Source organism: Narcine bancroftii, chromosome 4, assembly GCF_036971445.1.
Source record: "Narcine bancroftii isolate sNarBan1 chromosome 4, sNarBan1.hap1, whole genome shotgun sequence".
Taxonomy (NCBI): Eukaryota; Metazoa; Chordata; class Chondrichthyes; order Torpediniformes; family Narcinidae; genus Narcine; species Narcine bancroftii.
Window position 1 is genome coordinate 43,910,882 of NC_091472.1, and position 13,579 is coordinate 43,924,460.

At 42.4% G+C, this 13,579-nt stretch overlaps 1 long non-coding RNA gene across 1 annotated transcript; it reads right to left on the minus strand.

Moving 5' to 3' along the window:
* Window positions 1-447: 447 nt before the first annotated feature.
* On the minus strand, window positions 448-9,375 carry LOC138759824 (uncharacterized). The gene is made up of 3 exons (XR_011355123.1): window positions 9,184-9,375; window positions 8,390-8,527; window positions 448-2,131 (listed from the first exon to the last, which is right to left on the minus strand). It is a non-coding gene; the product is annotated as an uncharacterized lncRNA (long non-coding RNA).
* Between the last annotated feature and the right edge of the window lie 4,204 nt (window positions 9,376-13,579).

Below are 13,579 nucleotides of genomic sequence, written 5' to 3' on the forward strand. Positions count from 1 at the left end.
CGCACACAAGGTATAATACAACGTCCCACACCAGTTAGTACTCCTACCACCACTATCAAGGAGATCAGTATGGAGGCTATCACTCCCTTCCATCTTCCAAAGTACAACTGCAGCCACCCAGTTAGTGAGGTGTCCACTCCTGAATTTTCGGCCAACTCCTCAGCCAGGGTGGAGAGACCCTGCAATGCTTTTGTAATAGTTCCATCTGGGGCTGTATTGTTTGGGATAAAAGTACAGCATTTTTCACCTAGCATTACACAGACTCCTCCTTTCTCTCCTAATATCATATCTAGTGCTATTCTGTTTTCCCAGGCCCCTCGACTGGTGGCATTCAACTGCTCAGTGATCCCCTTTACAGCATCCAGGGTATAATTTATAAACTGCTGTTGATTGTAATAAATATAGTTTATCCAATCCACATTTTTATTAATAGTTACCCACCAAAAAAGAGTCGACTCAAACTCTGCTGCTATCTGATTGCATTCCTTAAATTCATCAGGTACTCCTCTTGGCATCCCAATTGAATCAATATAAATTTGGTTATTGAAAGACATCCCAAGGAACTCCCTCTTACTTCTCTTTATCCCTATTACCTTCTCCTGAATGCCAAGGTGAAGGGTATGACCAATTGAATGATTGGGAGGAAGAATCGGTCTAAGGATCCTGCCTCCGCAGAACCACCATAGATCCGCTCGAGGTACATTCAAGGCTGAGTAGTTCCCTCCCCTCTCCTCCATCACATCTCGTACCTTTGTGAGCTTTCCTAGATTCTTTATGAACTGTCTTCCTTGTCTTGAAATGCAGGCTGTGTGATTTCCTGACACAGCCGAGAATGCCGGCAGAATCCTGACATCCTTCTTTAGAGGAGGGAACATCAGGGAGAGATATTTACAGGACTGGTTACCCCAGGCCTCTCTATCCTGATACAAAGCCATAATGTACCTCATTCCTTGTCTGTCTTTACCCCACCCCAACAGAAGTGGAACCACCTGTGGTATCAGACGTCCAGAAGCGCATGCATAGCAATTGTTCTTGTTTGAACTCTTCTCCACATATTTTACCCATTCTACCCAGGCATTTATATCCCCATATCCTGTCTCAATCTCAGTCGTATGTCTAAGGTCCTCTACCTCTACTATCTTTACTACTTTTAGATCATTGGGTGAAGAATAGGGTTTCACATTGGGCATTATTGGATTAGTCTATCAGTTGGATTAGTCTTGGATCCTTCTACGATTGTTCTAAAACAACATGCCAACAGATCCTTTTCACTGATGTTTATCCTCATTCCAATTTTTTTCCCCATCTACCCCTTTCGAGTAGGATTTTCCATTTATTTCCTCAATCCATGAGGTTCATTTAATGGTCATATAGACAGGAAAACACTCTTTGTTCCTGCAGTTTGTGACAAGAGGACCTCTCCGAATTGATATCTGACTTTTTATATAAGATCTTGTTCTAGCCGTCCAGCCCTCGGTCTGGGTAGTCCACCATACATCACTCCAATAGGGGCTATATCTATTAAAACACATATATTTCTCCTGAACACTATATCATCTCTGACTCTTGATCCCTCCACATTTTATTAAATTACAAGCATCAAACCATATCACCTGCAGTTTAGAACTCTCGGGAATGGTAATGGTAAACTTTACTGGCCCTGAGGGCTTGACAATTGATTCCAATCCTCTCCCTACTGGGGTATGAATCCCATCAGCCCAACCATAGTTCCCACTTACTAACCTTATTCAGCAAATCCACCACCATCTCATGTTTCTTTCTACCGAAGAAATCCTGTATTTAACTTATGTTTCACAAACTATTCAAAGTCCTGTTCTAATGACCATCAATGTCCTTTCAATTGGATCTTAAGCGGTTCTTCGGTGGGATGTAGTGACAAGTTGACGGCTCTGCAGGGGTCCTCACCAGTTCTTTCACTCTGGTGTGATGTGCCCACCCTTTTTCTGCAGTTCTTATCGCCATCTCAATGGTTAGAAGGGTTAGAAATGGTCCCTCCCTATTTGGTTGAAGCTTGGTGTCCTTCCACGTCTTAACCAGAACCCGATCATCTGGTTGTATTTTGTGAATGGCAAATTCGAGTGGAGATGACTGGGCCAAAAGACTCTTTTTCCTAAGAACAAATAAAGAAGAAGCGAGCACCAATACATAGTTCCTTAGAAATTTGTCAGTGAATTCTACAGTAGGCAATTCCCCTTCTCTTCCCAAAAATGGCAGTCCGAATAGCATCCCATAATGGGACAATCCGACATTCCTTCGAGGTGCTGTTCGGATTTGTAGTAATGCTATAGGCAGGCGTTTAGTCTAGGGTAACTTTGTTTCTAGCACCAATTTGGACAATGTCTGATTAATTCGTTCTACCCATCCTGAGGAAGGGGGATGCCATGGGGGATGAAAATCCCATGTTATTTTTAACTTTTGCATTTTTTCTTGAAGTATCCTAGAAGTGAAATGACTTCCTTGGTCAGAGTCTATGTTTTCCACCATCCCATTGCATGGTATAATGTGCTCTAAAATAACCTTTGATTCTCCCCCTGAAGTGGCCGAGGCCATTGGGAATGCCTCTACCCATCCTGTCAGGTGATCTACTAGTACTAAAAGGTACTTTTGCCTGCCTACCTGAGGTAGTTCAGTAAAGTCTACCTGTATACTCTGGAAGGGCCTTATGCCAGGTCCCCTTCCTCCCCTTCGGGCTTCCCTTATTATCTTTCTTTTAAACTTTTTGACAGGTTAGATACCATACACATATTTGTTTTGCCATCGTGTATACTCCCTTGCATCAATATTTTCTCAACACTATATCGCACATGGCTTGGCCTCCCCAGTGTCTCCCTTGGTGCAGGGTGGCCAGGATGTTTCTCATCTTGGGTTTATTTACTAACTCTCTTCCATCTGGGAGAATCCACTTCCCTTCTCAAGTGTTTACTGCCCCCTTTTCACAGAATTCCTCTTCTTCCTCTTTAGTAAATATTGGTTTATCTTGTTCATAACCCACAGTGGGAATCGAAACATATATCTCAGAAATTTCAGGACTTAGGGCTACCTCCTTTGCCATCTCATCTGCCATTCGGTTGCCTCTAACCTCTGGCAATTTGCTTTTCTAATAACCATTTATATGTACTACAGCTGTCTCCCTGGGCAGCATTAGGCTCAATAGTACCTGCCTGACCAGTCCTTCCCTCTACTGTTTACTACCCCTCACTCTTGCCAGATTTTTCCAAAGATATGTACTATCCCAAAGGCAAATTTAGAATCAGTATAGATAGTTCAGTCTTTACCGTCCAATTGTTTAAGTGCACAATTCAGAGCGTACAACTCATAAGTCTGGGTCGACCAGGTGTTTGGTAACCGGTCAGCCTCAATCACTCTGCTCTCATTGCCATCTATTACTGCATACACATTGTGCCTTTTTCCTCAGATTACCCGGGATGACCCATTGATAAATAACCGTTCCCCTTCATGTAAAGGTCACCTCTCACCTTTGTCTGGTATTCTATAATGTCCAGACAATTATGTTCTAAGTCTTGTCCCTCATTCTCCTCTCTCCACAAAAATGTGCCAGGGTTAGACAGGTATCAGTGGTCATCCCCAGATAGTCCCTTTCCATAAGTATTGCTTCGTACTTTAGGATTCTAGAATCCGTTAACCGTCTTCCTACCTTTTGGGTGAAAATGGTTTTTACTTGGTGAGGAGTACTCACCACTAATGCCCCTCCAAAGGTTAGCTTTCTGCTCTCTTCTACAAGTAATGCTGTTGCCGCCGCTGCCTGGACACACTCTGGCCATCCCCTAGAGACGGGGTCCAATAATTTAGAGAGGAATGCCACAGGTTGCCTTTTCCCTCCCCACTTCTGGGTCAGTACTCCTAACGCTGTTCCTTCATCTACAGTAGCGAACAGATAGAATGGCTTGTCTAGTGACAGGAGTGCTAGCACCGGGGCACAGTCTAGACTTTGTTTCAAATCTTTCAAGATGGTCTCCTCCTCCTCTGTCCATTTCAACACATTAGGCTCCTCTTCCATCAACTTGAAGTATAAGTTTCTAGTCTTTTGTGCATATGAATCTATCCACAGTCGACAATAACCCATCAGTCCCAGGAACTTCCTTAGTTCCTTCTTTGTTTTCGGGAGAACCAGTTCCAATATCCCCTTAATCCTTTTGGGACACATTTTCCTTTTTCCTTCACTTATTAAGTGTCCCAAATATTTTACCTCCTTTTCTAACCCCAGTTGTAACCCAAGAGGTTACTTCTAATATCCGTAATGTATAATAATTGCCACATCACTTCCTTATGATCCGTTCTGAACATAATGGGCTCCAAAATAGTTACAGAAAACCCTTCCCCTTTTACCCCTGATACCTTTAATTGTTCACTAGTGAATCTAACTCCCTCCGGTATAAAGTTTAACAATGATCTAGTGGCCTCTGTGTCCACCAGGAAAACGGCATCCTCTTTGTTGGGTCCTAGCTGGAAATTTATCAAAGGTTCCCAGTGGGTCCTGGGAGGAAGAAACCCCTGATCGCACTAATCCTCCCAAAAAGTCATCAGAGGGATCGCATCCCTTTCCCTCTTTAATTCGGGACATTCCCATTTGAAATGACCCACTTTCCCACAATAGTAACACCTTGCCTGCTGGGGTTACCCAAAACTCAAGTACATCAACATAATAAAACCCGGAACATTTCCATCACTCAATTTCTCTATCAGAGGTGTCCCTCTGGTGAAATCTAATCTCCTGGATGGAAGGTATAAGGCTTGTTTTTTTTTTTTTTTGTTTTTTTTTTTTAAATTTTTTTATTTTTCACACCATAAATCACATTAGCCATGATATACACAATTTCTTTTTCACACATATACAGTGACTTTTTCTCCCCCCCCCTTTCCTCCCAAACCACCCCCTCACCCCCCCTCTCATCCATTTTAGGTATACAATCTAGGTTGCATTAATCCAGTCAGACAATGTTGTCATTCAACAAAATTACACCAGAAATTCTACTGAGTCCATTCTTTTCTTTCCTTCTCCTTCCATCAACTTAGGTAATGTTTGTCCCCGGTAGGGTTTTCGCTATTGTATTTAATGTAAGGCTCCTATACTTGTTCGAATATTTCAATATTATTTCTTAACCAATATGTTATTTTTTCTAATGGAATACATTTATTCATTTAAATTTGGTAGTTTCTTCCTTTTAATTTGGTTATGTATTCCATTAATATTTAAAGACATATAGTTCAGCGTAGCCCTTTTATATTTTGTTTATCTTCTCTTTCCGTTTTTCCATCATTACCTTTCCTCCTTTTCCATTTCTGTTTTCTTATTTTCAACTCTTTATAAGACAACATTCCTACAACATCCAACATTTTCCTTATTCTCCTATTTCTATCTTATTTATTCCCAATCTCCCATTCACCTCCTGAGTTGTCCTTTATCCCTTGTCGGACAACCACATCTCCCCTCTCCATTTGGATTTGCGAATCCACTCGCAAGCGTCAACTGATTTTGCAGTGACCGCTATTTCCCCCCACCCCGCCTCCCCCAGAAAAGATTTCACTTTTCATATGTCACAAAGGTCACTCTTTTAATTCCCTCCTTATTCTCTCTATTCCATTACCTTCCCTTATTAATTCTTGTCTATACTATCTATATTTTCCTCTAAGTACAGATACATTCACGTATGCTCCTTGTCTCTATTCACTCTTATACCTCTTTACCCGCATACATATCAATCGTGATCATTTTTACTCTCATTACCCGTCTTCATCCCTCAGTCTATTTTTGTCTTTACCCACATACATATCAATTGTGATCATCTTAACTCTCATTACCCGTCTTCCTCCCTCAGTCTATTTTTGTAATTGTTCTGCAAATTTTCGTGCTTCTTCTGGATCCGAGAATAGTCTGTTTTGTTGTCCTGGAATAAATATTTTCAATACCGCTGGATGCTTTAGTATAAATTTATACCCTTTCTTCCATAAAATCGCCTTTGCTGTATTGAACTCTTTTCTCTTCTTTAGGAGTTCAAAACTTATATCTGGATAAATGAAGATTTTTTGCCCTTTATACTCCAGTGGTTTGTTGCCCTCTCTTACTTTTTCCATTGTCTTCTCCAGTACCTTTTCTCTTGTAGTATATCTTAGGAATTTTACTACAATAGATCTTGGTTTTTGTTGTGGTTGTGGTTTAGAGGCCAATACTCTATGTGCCCTTTCTATTTCCAATTCTTGCTGTAGTTCTGGACATCCTAGGGTCTTAGGGATCCACTCTTTTATAAACTCCCTCATATTCTTGCCTTCTTCATCTTCCTTAAGGCCCACTATCTTTATGTTATTTCTTCTGTTATGGTTTTCCATTGTATCTATTTTTTGAGCTAGTAGTTCTTGTGTCTCTTTAGTTTTTTTATTAGATTTCTCCAATTTCTTTTTTAAGTCTTCTACCTCCATTTCTGCTGCTACTGCCCGCTCTTCCATCTTGTCCATTTTCTTTCCCATTTCTGTTAAGGTCATCTCCATTTTAATTATTTTCTCCTCTGTGTTGTTTATTCTTTTTCTTAAATCCTTAAATTCCTGTGTTTGCCATTCTTTAAATGATTCCATGTATCCTCTAATAAGAGCAAGTATATCCTTTACCTTGCCTCTCTTTTCTTCTTCTATTTCACCATACTCTTCCTCTTCTTCTTCCTCTGGGTTGACCATCTGTTGTTTCTTTGTTGCCCTTTCCTCCTCTTCTATCTTGTTTCTATTGTCTTCTGTGGTCTCTTCTTGCTGCAGGTGTTCTGCAGCTGTCGTTGCCGGCTGTGGAGATCGACTCCCCAGCTGGTCCCCCCTCCCGTCGGTGTGTTTTTTTTCATTCGCATCGCGCATGCGCGAAACTTCGCGCATGCGCGGTTGCGCACTTTTACTCGGCTCTGCGAGCCATTTTTGTAGTCCATTATTTACCGACCTGAGGGAGCGGGTTTCTCTCTCCGCAGCGGGCCTCTTCGGACAGGTAAGGCCAGGTATAAGGCTTGTTGAAGGAAACTCATGTTGAACTAAATCTTTGGGAGCCCAATCCTGATAACCCTGCACTGCAGCTTTAGCTACTTTATCTGGTGCCTCATTAAGTTAAGAAATCACATCCTTACCATGGGTAGGTACTCAATTTTAAACTGCAAATAAATTGGTATCTTGTGTGGCCCCTTTAAGAGTATTCCTGGCTGTCTTAGTTCTGTGTTCTGTAGTATTCTCCACAAACTGGCTGCGTTATCTCTTCTTCTGGGCTTCCTGCAAATTTGCCTGTCTGGTAGAGCGGTATCTTATGTGCTTCGGCCGAGTTCTCTCTGTCCTCACTGAGAACAGCTTAATAAAAATGCAGACAAATGTGTTTTAACGAAAGCTTCTAGAATTTTCCACAGACTTTCTTTAAATTTTAAATTCTTTGTTACAGTGGCTGGATGATTTATCATGGCTCTGAGTTTGAGCACTAACAGCATCTGAAAATACTTTGAGTACTGCTGGCACAGAGGGAACCACTGCTAGGGGTCTAGATACGGGCAGATAATATGCTAGTGGTGGTCTTTAAGGGGGTCCCCAAGGAGTACACGGGGTCACTCGTCTCTCCCTCCTCCAACAGCCTTAGGCCTTCCATTTGACCATGCAGTCTTCGTTTATCTTTCTGTGCAGGAGGCTTCTCTTGCCTTCTCTTTCCTGATTTTTCCTGTCCTGCTCCTTTCTATGTGCACATTTTTTCTGGAGGACATCCATAGGTTTTACTGTCCCTCCTCCTGTCAGTTTTACAGCATTAGTTTGGCAACCTGCAAGCCTATCTCTTTTCTTTCTTGTGCTAACAGGCCCCACTTTCCAATTACCTCTTTAATGAATTCATCATCCCAAGTACCTCCCAATGGCCATCTTTCTTTCCCTAGTCATTTATTTAATGCCCCAGAAACTTTTCGAATTATATTTTCATCCTCTGGATAGTCGTATCTACACAATTCCTCTTTGTACCTCAGGACCCCAAAACCTGAGCTCCTCAAGCACACACACACATAAACACACTAACGGTCCCTGACTGGACGAGTTCCCTGAACTCTTAACTGAGCTCCCTGAGCTCTTATTCAGCCATGGTCCTGGACCGCCAAGTTCCCTGAAATCTCCCCGGAGACATTCCTTGGTCTCTGACCCGACACTTTCAGGCCTGTTCCCGACCCTTTTACAGATCTGTTCCCAACCCTTTTACAGGTCTGTTCCTCCCCTAAAAGGGACTTTCAGGAGGAATCTCCCCGGAGACATTGTTGGTCTCCGACCCTGACAGGTACTTCTTGACCCTTTCGGGTCTATTCACAACCCTTTCGGATCTAGACCACCAAGGTAATACTTAAAAGTACAGTTTTCTTACCTTGGTCCGTGCACGGAGTTACCTGGTCAGTGCTGAACCTGCTTCTTCATTTTCCAAACCGGTTCACCCAGACTCAGTCCGGTCCTTAGTCAGTTCATCCAAGGTTCCAAGCTCACAAAGTACCAAAAGCTTTCAAACCTAGAACAGGACACGTCTTCTTGATACCCTATAAGCCATGTCCCTTGGGAGATAACAGGATCCTGAACGAATCCCCAAATTGTGAGAAACACAGCTCACTGATTAAATAATTTCTCAGAATTAATCGGTGAAGCGATATAACCTTTTATTCAACGTTCTTGCAAGAGCGGGTCTCCTTCAGAGAAGGCACACTCACTGATATTCAACAACCTTTTTTTATACATTTCTTGGTGTTAATAACCACTCCTTTGTTAATTTAATTGGTTAGTTAACTGAGTAATTGATATGTTAGTTTAAACTATCAAAAGCTGTTCCTCTCCTCGTCTTAAAGCCCGCCCTTGTTTACTTCTCCCACTCCCATGATTTTTGTGACCCTAACTCTTATTTATTCTTATCCTTATTTGGTACGATGCTTCGTCACATGTTCCTGTTCTTTCACAATTTTTTTAATATATCAAGTTGGCCTTGCCTGCAATCTCTTGCAGGAATTGACTTTCCTTTGTATTTTAGCAGACCCCCCTCCCCCCTTTCTTCTCTCGCGTCTCATCTCTGTAGAGACATGGTTAACACTGATTAACATTTTGTTGAAACAGCACTTTGGATAATTCTCACACTTAGCCACAGGTGTGGTGTCAGAGGATTGGAGGGAAACTCACATTTTTCAGTTGTTTATAAAAGATTCCAATTGTAACCTTGGAAATTATAGGCCAATGAGACTGATGTCATAGTAGGTATATTATTGGAAGGTATTCTAAAAGATCGGATGTACAATTATTTGGATAGCCAGTGATATGCCATTGACAAGAACCAGTCAAGTATCATTCCAATACAGGGCTTCAATTTACAGATGAAAAGCCACCTCTAAACTGGCCAATGGGAAAAAGTTCTAGGGTGGAGTATCTCTACAGCCATAGCCAATAGCAAGCAGTCAGTATAATGTGCCCCCCTCCCCATTATATCATCACAGCCAGAAACAGATTAGGGATAGTTAACAAGGCCTTGCTTGAGGTAGGTCGTGTTTAACCAATCTTGTAGAGTTTTTTGAGGAAGTTACCAGGAAAGTTGAGGAAGGAAAGGCTGTGGATGTTGTCTACATAGATTTTAATAAGGCCTTTGACAAGGTCCCACATGGGAGGTTGTCAGGAAGGTTCGGACCCTCAGTGAAGTAGAAAACTGGATTCGACTATGGCTAGATGGGAGAAGCCAGAAATTATTGCTTCTCAGTCTGGAGGCCTGTAACTAGTGATGTGCCTCAGCGATCAGTGCTGGGACCATTGTTGTCATCTATATCAATGATCTAGATGATAACGTGGTAAATTGGATCAAGAAGTTTGTAGATGGCACTAAGATTGGAAGTGCGGTGGTCAGTGAAGAAGGCGTTCAAAGCTTGCAGATGGATCTGGACCAGCTGAAAAATGGCAGATGGAATTTAATGCAGACGAGTGTGAGATATTTCATTTTGGCAGCAGAACAGAGGGATCTGGGAATACAGAAACATAATTCCCTGAAAGTGGTGTCACAGGTAGATTGGGTTGTAAAGAGAGCTTTTGGCATATTGGCCTTCATAAATCAAAGTATTGAGAATAGGAGTTCCGATGTTGTGGTAAAGTTTTATAAGATATTGGTGAGGCCAAATTTGGAGTATTGTGTGCTGTTTTGGTCACATAACTACAGGAAAGATATCGATAGAGTGCAGAGAAGATTTACTAGGATGTTGCCCAGACTTCAGGAACTGAGTTACTTCAGTTAACTGAGTTAAACAGGTTAGGACTTTATTCCATGCACTATAGAGGAATGAGGGGTAGAGGTTTTTAAAATTATGAAGTGGATAGACAGAGTAAATGAAGATAGGCATTTTCCACTGAGGGTAGGTGGATATAAAACAGAGGACATGGGTTAAGAGTGAAAAGGAAAAAAAGTTTAGGGGGAACATGAGTGGGAGTCTGGAAATGGTGAATGCAGACTCAAATTCAATACTTAAGAGGAATTTGGACATGGATGGGAGAGGTATGGAGGGCTATGGACTGGGTGTGGGTCAGTGGAACTAGGCAAAAAAAAAATGTTTTGGCATAGACTAGAAGAGCTGAAGTGGCCTGTTTCTGTGCTGTAATGTTCTATGGCTCTAATGTTCTATGGGTCATACACTGCCAAACCAATGCTACCCGTAAATTGGAGGGTCAACATCTAATATTCTGTGGCAGCCCACATTTGCGGAGATCGGGCCGGCACATCACGTGGCAGCAGACGCGGACAGAGATCGCTAAAGCAACTCCCAGGACGATCAACCGGCGAGGGTAGAAACTGGGACAGCATCAGACCAACTGCCCTAATATGTCGTTGGTCAAGCTGCCCAGCTAACTCAGCAGAAACAGGCTGGGGAAGAAGGGCATTGATATGCATGGATGGATGTTCCCGCCCGCTATTGTTATTCATATGGATGACTCAGTCAAACAGCAAAAATGGCGGGAACTTGAACAATATAAAAGCAACCTTTCCCGCCCTAATAAAGGAGTGAGCTTAACCTGCCGTACTAAGTGTATGTGTTTCTTTGCAGCGGTCACTCTCAAACCAGACAGCATTAGCCAACCTCCAGTTTCCATTATAACGCTCCTCCGAGTATCTCTCTTTCCCTGTCCCTCTTTGTCCTTTCCTCCAGCTCCCCACCCTTTTCACTTCAAGCTCCATTCAGAAAACTACCTACTTCCCTCATAACTTCTCAGTCTTTTTTCTCTTCTACCCTTCTGACATCTTAGCCTGTACTCTCCCTCTCCCCCCCTCCCCCCACCTGCCCCTCCTTCCTCCTTTTCTCTCCTCCCCCACCTTTTCATTCAGGTGCCTGCTGACATTTTGCTCAAAGCTTGACCAAAATTCTTTACTCAACGAGTCCTCCAAAGTTTCTCCAGCAGTTTTTTATATTGCATTAAACCACAACGTCAACAGAATTTCCTGTTTAAATTCTTTGATCACTGTGTGTTATCAATTGTATTTTAGAGAGAGAGGTGAATGTTTGTTTTGGGATAAAGTATGAAGGCTGAGAAGATTTGGAATATATTGTAATTGCACAAATGTAGATGATTACAATAAAGCAGCAAACATTTAAATCTGTTGGCAAGTTTGTTTTTTTAAGCTTTTCTTGTTATTGTTTCTGTTACCTCTATTGCTTCCAATAGTTAGCTAAGAAGAATATATAATGAAAGATGGTTGTGTAGGAAGTTACAAAATTGAGGGATGTGACATTGTATATAAAATGTTCTCCATGGACTAAATGTAATTAAATCAGAAACCAGTCCTCTGTAATTGGTTTCACAATCTCTCAGCAGACCTGGTACACCAGTCTTACTCTATTACTCTCATTCCAAAGAAAATTGTTTGGAAACAAAAATGAATGATACAATTCATTTAAGCAGAAACTAGAAGATTTGGAGTTTACTGACACATGACCAGTAATGTCAGAAGATGACAAAAGAGAAAAGAGAGAGAGTTTCATCTGTCATGTTTGAGAGTAGATGGATGAAGTTAAATTTAAATTTAGACATACAGCATGGTACCAGGCCATTTCAGCCTAAATTACACCCAATTATCTTACATCCTCGATACATTTCGAACAGTGGGAGGAAACCGGAGCCCCCAGAAAAAAACCACGCAGACATAGAGAGAACTTACAAACTCCTTACAGACAGCACAGGATTCAAACCCCGGTCCCAATTGCTGGTGAGGTAAAGACATTGCATGAACCGCTATGGCAACTGTGCTTTAAGAATGAAGGGAGTTCACAAGGATAATTCCAGGAATGGAAGGGTTATCAAATGAGAAATGTTTGATGGCTCTTAGCTTGTACTTGTTGGAATTTGGGAGAATAGGGGGTGGGGGGGGGGGGGGAAGAGGGATCTCATTAAATCATTTAGAATGTTGAAAGGCATAGATAGAGTCAATGCAGACAGGTTGCTTCCCATGGTGGGAGAATCTAGGACAAGATGGCACAACTTCAAGATTAAAGGGTCTCCACTAAGAAAAGAGATAAAACATAGAAAATTATAGCAAAGTACAATGCATTCTAGGCACCTACAACTCTTTGTGTAAAAAAAAATTATCCCTGATGTCTCCCCTAAATTTTCCTCTCTTCATTTTGTACAGATATCCTCTGGCATTTGTTACTCCTGCCCTGTGAAAAAGGTGTGGCTGTTAACATTATCTATGCCTCTCATAATTTTGTAGACCTCTATTAAGTCATCTCTGGTAGGGACCCGCAGCCCATTCCTCGGGCCAACACAGAAAATGGCTGTCGAATATGGCGAATGGCTTAGCATCGTGCAGGCTGAAACGCCCATTTCCATAGGCCGCCAGCAGAGCAGTGAAACTGGTCAATCACCGAAGGTGGATTGCAAGGGGCCCAATCAGGGCCCAGGCATCTGAGGTAACTAATCGGCAGCCGGCACGCTCAAGCGACACCCCAGAGGCAACGTAGCTGAGCTGACTATAAAAGGCAGAGCTGCCACTGAATAAACTCAGTGTCAAATACACTCTTCTGCTGTGTGTGTCTCTCTTCTCCTGTGGATTTAAGCTTCAGCCTTAAGGCTATAACCGAGAGCTATAAACTAGATGCAGCCGTAGCCACCTTGCTGCAGTGGTGACCCAGACTGGTCCAAAAAATGCTTTGGACCCGAAGATGGAAGAGCAACCTGCAATCAACGCCTTGGCGTTGAAGCTGCCTGGCTTCTGAATGTTGCAACCACTAGGGTGGTTCCAGCAGGCTGAGGCGCAGTTTGCCATTCGACAGATCTCTGCCAACGATACGTGCTACTACCACAAGGTCAGCGCCCTCAATCAGGACAATGCAATCGACTTCCTCCAGCAGCCCCTGAAACAAGGAAGGCTTGTGGCCATCAAAGAGCTGTTAACCCACAATTTCGGACTCTCAAAGCGAGAGCACACTGCCCAACCATTGCAATATCGATGGTTTGGGGGACAGGGCCCCTTCTGCCTTCATGAGCAACATGCTCGCTCTCAATAATGGCCACATCTCCTGCCCACTATTCCAGCAGATCTTCCTGG